A 6549-nucleotide genomic window follows, 5' to 3' on the forward strand; every position below is an offset into this window, starting at 1 on the left:
TCTAGCACACAGACAGAAAGCAAAACAGTCTCTGAGCTGGGGTCACAATACTATGCCATATTCTAGACATCCAATGAACCTCATACAGGCCTATAAGGTTAAAGTACAGACTAATAATATGTTATTTGGCATCTTGAATAGCAAAACAAAGTGACTTCAAATGAAAGTAGTTTAACTGGCTCCCACCTTGGATTTAAATGTCTAAATGCATTAAATGAGTTTTGGATCATAATCAACTCTATGGCAATGATTTCTAGGATGTGTGTGCTCAGTCACTCAGTCACATCCGGCTCTTTGTGAACCCATGGGCTGAGGCCCGCCAGGCTCCTCTGTCCATGAGTTTTCCCCAGCAAGAATACAGGAGTAGGTTGCCATTCCTCCTCCAGGGGATCTTCCCCAGCCAGGGACTGAACCCATGTCTTCTGTGTCTCCTGCATTGGCAGGTGGATTCTTTACCACTGTGCCATCTGGGAAGGCCCTGATTTTTAATATAGCAGATAGATTAAAAATTTGTGGTTAGTTTATACAAAGTAAAGACCTCATCATTGAAGGTTCTCAAAGTATGATTTGATGTTTCACTGTAGTTTATCATCATAAATTAGAATTTCTGGATATTGTAGGATCTGATATTTGAAGGAAGGTGTTTTATAGTATAGTTTCGAAATAAGAAAAAGAAAGATTTTATTCTCAGGTTATTTATGTTATATCCTCATTCCAGTCCGGCTTTACTTTATTGGCAAGGGCTGTCAGTATGATTACTGTCAAATCATTCATATTATTATTACAAGGGACTTGAAAAATCACTTTAGCTTTATGTTAAAAATTCTTTGTAAAACCTTACACTTATTTTATAAATAACAAAGCAGTATGATATTATGGTGACTCTGCAATCCATAAGGAAATAGACTTAAATATTAGCTGGAATGAGTTGTGTTTAATGTGAGGAAAATGTACCTAGTTGTGTATTTGTTGACTTAAAAAAGGAGGGTTGTGACCTATTTGATAGGCTAAAAAAGTAAGTTGCTGTCTCTGTCTTACTATCCCTAAATCCTGAGTTGTTTGTATCTGTGTATGTGAGAGAGATTAATGTTTGAAACAGTTTAGGCACAGTCCTGACAAAGTAGAAATGCTTCATGCATGTAAAATTGTAATCTTATATCACTTCTGATTGAAGGTTATATGCTTTGAGTTCTAGGCATTTATTTTTAGGTCTCAGGGATTTGGAGAATAAATGGTGCTTTTTTCCTGCCACCAGGTTTTCTTATGATTGGTTATTTTGATTGAGAAAAATTCTCAGCCTGAAGTGTGAGTTGTTTAGTCGTGTCTGACTCTTTGTAACCCCATGGACTGTAGCCCACCAGGCTCCTCTCTGTCCATTGGATTCTCCAGGAAAGAATACTGGAGTGGAGTATCCAGAACCAGGGTCTCCCTTTTTTAAAAAAAGCAGGGGGAGTACACCTTACCTTTCTGAGTTTTTTTTTTAACATACTCCAGAAACCTCTCCCTATCCTTCCAGTCTTACAAAAGACTCAATTTGTTTGGCACAGATAGCTTCAGGAATAATCACTGGCTTCCTGTCTTGAGAGCACAATAGGTATCAGGATGCACCAGCACCACCCAGTGGCCTTGAACTAATTCAACAACTCTTGGAAATAAACCAGATCCAGAAGTTCAGGGTCGGCCTCTCAATTGTGAACTGTCTACAAAACAAACAGGATTCAACTTCTGCAGATCTGAATTCGTTGTGCGTAGTTCTTATTATACTTTAATCTTCATGAAAGAGCAGAATATAGGGCAAGAAAACGGAGTTCGGTGTATGGTAAGGACTCTAGGCTCTTTTTGGCAGATCTGTAGCAATACATATTCTTGCCAGTGATGAACTCACACTCTGTATTTGAAAGTTAAGTAGGAAATTTATGAAAGCGAAAGAAACATTATGGCAACAAGTGACACAAATTATCCTCTCCACGAGGACTCTAGAAAGTCTGAGTCCATGGAGACTTTAGTTTCTGTATATGCAGAACACACCTTTCATTAACACTTTCTAGATATTCTCCCAGTAGCAAAGGGCATTTAATTTCTTGTTTTAGATGTATAGCAAACAAATTTTTCTCTTCTTGTAAATGCTGATTACTATACATGTTATAGAAATAATACTTGCTGACTAGGTAAGACTGGAAAAATGCAGAAACATAGAAATTAACAGCAAGGGGGAAATACAGTTCATAGTCCCTTCACTAAAAACAGTCACTACTGCCGTGTTATTATTTCATACACATTTACCCAGAGCACCAACTCTGCAGGTACAACTGCTTTGCTTTCAATCTCAACTGGCCCGTTTAATATCTGTGATTGGATAAGCCAGTCTTCTTGGGCTCTGGTTTCTTCATCTTTAGGATGAGGATAATGAATAGTCTTGATGCTTAGGGACATTATGAGGATTAAACAATACAGGCGAAATTTTCAGGACACTGCCTGTATATCCTGTATACGACGTTAGCTCTTAACTTTCCACTCCTCTATTTCCTCCAATTCCTTCCTATTGTCGTTAGACACCATGTACCAGGCAGTCTGCCAGAAACTATTTATATATCCTTCTAGTTTTTTCTTTTGTAGTATCTTTCTGTCCTTAATAACTAAAACTGTTCAAATAAAATTTTTATCACTAAAAATTATACTGTAGTATGCCGGGGTCCTGCCCCGGCTGATCCAGGGTATTCGAAGCGGGGACGGACGGCGTCGGCGACCTATTTATTTAAATATTTTATCAAAGATATACAGAGTAATAGGATGAGGATAGCTCAGTAGGAAAATTCAGTGGAGAAAAGAGGCTGAGTAGCTTGGTTTACGCGGGAGACCAATAAAACTTCAAGACAAGAAGTTTGCACCACTTACGAAGGCCGCAGGCGTCCTTCCGTTCTCCCGAAGCAGAGGAGACACTGAGGCCTCCCCGGTAGGAAATTAGAAGCCCAGGCATAATTAGTAAGCATGGTGGGTTCCGCGCTCCAGATGGAGACTCAACCAGAGTGGGAGAGAGAGCGACATGGGGAGACCAGTATTTCGAGAAACTGATCCCAATTCTTTATTTTCCATGGTCTACTTTTATACACTGAGATGTTATGCAAATTCACGCGGGGTCAGCAGTCCTGACTTTTATCAAAGTCAGGTGCTTCATACAAATGTATACAGAGGTCTTAGGGGTGTTACATCATCTTCTGGCCCGGGGGGCCTGCTGACAATTTACGACCCTCTCCTTGTGACAGCGGTCAGTCAATCAGGACACTTATTTCTCCAGGGCTGATTATTCTCAAAACAGACGCCACCCAAATAAAGTTACATTCCTACAGGGTGAGGGTGTAGTGGGTTTTAGTTAAGGAAAGAATTTACTTAGCCCAAGGTCTAACGTGATTAATATCAAAGGTTAATACTTATTCCTTCTATATATTCATTAATGTGTGTAAGGGCAGGGGATGTGGAGACTTAGCAACAAACATTGGCTCAACAAATGAAAAACCCTTCACCAACACAATTTCTAATTAGCCCACTATACTTATAGTTTTCTAACTTCTCTAAAGAACCTGTTTTTAGAGGGTTTAAAGCATCTCGTGCCTCTCACGGTTGGGAGGCTGTGAGCAATCACATGTGGCCCGACGAGCCTGTCAGGCAGGCTAGAGAACCTTCAGAGGAGTTCGTAGGTTAAAACACTCTTGTCACACCCAAGAGTTTTTATTGACTGGAGCTCTAGGTTAACTCCTTCTCCGAAAGAGGTGGTGGGGGACAGCCCCCCGTAAAGTCAGAGGTGTAGGTAAGAGCACAAAGTAGTAAAGTAGGCAGGCTCTGGTTATGGGGGTAGACGCTCGAGGATTTCCAGGGGGACTCCTGAGGCTCGATCCCGCCTTTGCGTATGTCGAGCCTCCTTCCTCATGACCTTTGCCATGGGCGGAGTGCCTCACTCTGGCCCCCAACAGTAGTATTCATTTAGCAATTGGTAAATAACATTGTCCTAGTGCCACTATTTAGCTTAGTACAAGATAAAGACAGAATTTGTATATGTGGATTCTTATTAACATGTAAAATGAAAAAAAAATTTTAAAGGCAAACATAAAGGTTTGTTTTCTCGTCTAAAAATAAAATATGTGATGTATTTTGGAATTCTAAATTCCTGATTACATTTTCATTGTGGCTAGCAGATATAGTTATTTTTTCCTCTCATCAAGCAGCACATATACATCTATAAACAGGGTGTGATGGTTAAGTGCTGGGGATATAATGATGAATACGGTACTTCCCTGTAAATTTGAAGTCAGAGGTACTCAAATTGATACAGAGGGAACACTGGAAAGGGCAACCACCTCTGCCTAAGATAGGTAAAATTTGAGTTAGGATTGACAGATAAATAGGAATTTGTTGGGAGAGAATGATGTGGAAGGAATGTTGGGAAGGAATGATGGTCTTCTACTCTTCCAGGTAGAGGAGTCAAGAGTGAGTAAATTTAGAAGTTGGGAATTGTCCACATAGAACTGCAGTATATAAAGAAGTGCAGAGTGTCTGTGTGCATAGTGGAGCAGGATGCAGGATGAGAAAGACAGTGCTGCTTGGGTCTGGAAATGAAATTCAAGTTTATAATTTACCCAGTAGAAGCAAGTAGTAATGAGCAGGACAAAGAGGAAAAGTGCTGCTGCAGAAGGCAGGTAGGGGGATGTAGAGGTAGATGCCAGTCATGGAGGAGACAGGGGAGAAGACCAGAAACCAGTCAGTCAGGGCAGCTGTATGACCTAGCAGCCAGCAGAGACCTCGGCAACAAGATGAGGAGTGGGTGGGGAAAAAATAATTTGAGACAGTGACAGCAGACTCTTCTTCCAGGTTCGTTGAGAAAAGGCAGTAAATGAGGGCAAAAGAAAGAAAAGTAATTATGGAGGTGAAGTACTGATATATTAATGACAGAGACTTGAGAATTTCTGTACAGCAAGAAATCTGAATGGTAGTTTATTAACATGACATATGATATTCACTTCATCTACTGGTCGGAAATTAAGAATCTCTCTCTAAAATACAAGTGAAAACTCATAGCGGTCAGAAGGACCATCATTAAAAAGTCTACAGATAACAAATGCGGGAGAGAGTGTGGAGAAAAGGGAGTCCTCCCACACTGTTGGTGGGAATGTAAATTAGTGCAGCCACTATGGAGAACAGTATGGAGGTTCCTAAAAATGGAGCTATCGTATGATCCAGCAATCCAGTAAATGCCCTACTCCTGGGCATATATGTACACAGAACTATAATTAAAAAAGATACATGCACCCCTATGTTCATAGCAGCACTGTTCACAATAGACAAAACATGGAAACAACTAAATGTCCCTGGACAGATGAATGGATGAAGAAGATGTGGTACAAATATACAATGGAATACTACTCAGCCATTTAAAAAATGAAATGATGCCACTTGCAGCAACATAGATGGAAATAGAGGTTATCAGACTAAGTGAAGTCAGAAGGAGAAAGAGAAGCATCATATGACATTACTTACGTATGGAATCTTAAATATGACAAAAGGAACTTATCTACAAAACAGAAACAGACTCACAGACAAGAGAATGGACCTGTGGTTGCCGAGGGAGGGGATGTCGGGGAGGGATGGATATGAAGTTTGGGATTAGCAGAGGCAAACTATTATATACAGAATGATAAATAACAAGGCCCTACTATATAGCACAGGGAGCTATACTCAATATCCTGAAATAAACCATAATAGAAAAGAATTTGAAAAAAGAATCTCTCTATATATTTATTTCTCTTTCTCTTAGACTGGAACACAAAGCTTTAATTAGTTTGAAGATAGGTGAAAATCACAGCTTGGACTTGGTTCAAGGCTTTTATTTTGGTGTACCACAAAAGCAGTTAATGAGCAGTGCTAAGGATATAAATGAGGTAAGGATGAGGTAGGTGAATTCAGCTGCCCACTGTCCACTTGTCTGTGTATCACAAAGATTTTGGTGGCTTCAACAGCTCTGTCAGAGAAGAATAGTATTATGGGCTTTAAAAAACCCAACAACAAATAAAAAACTCCAGGTATGTCAGTATCTAGAAATTACTTATTTAAGGTGAAAATTCTGTTTTTAAGGAAACCACATCACCCAAGCCTAATGTCTGGATCCTGGGTCTTGAAACTCTTGGCTATATCTGCTCTGGGGCAATCTTGCTTTATATTTATGTTTATCTAGGGTCTTTTCATGGCGAGAATTGGTAAGCCTACAATATACAAGGCAGGGTAAAAGACACAAGGCAAGGTTTCTTGCTGGTTTTAGTACAGAGGCTCAGGAAACACAGGTATAAAATGAGCATTCCATTATTTTTTCTCTGCATTTCAGGAACTGTTGGGGGCCAGAGTGAGGTACTCCGCCCATGGCAAAGGTCATGAGGAAGGAGGCTCGACATACACAAAGGCGGGATCGAGCCTCAGGAGTCCCCCTGGAAATCCTCGAGCATCTACCCCCATAACCAGAGCCTGCCTACTTTACTACTTTGTGCTCTTACCTACACCTCTGAC

Source organism: Bison bison, unplaced genomic scaffold, assembly GCF_000754665.1.
Source record: "Bison bison bison isolate TAMUID 2011002044 unplaced genomic scaffold, Bison_UMD1.0 scf7180017864499, whole genome shotgun sequence".
Classification (NCBI taxonomy): Eukaryota; Metazoa; Chordata; class Mammalia; order Artiodactyla; family Bovidae; genus Bison; species Bison bison.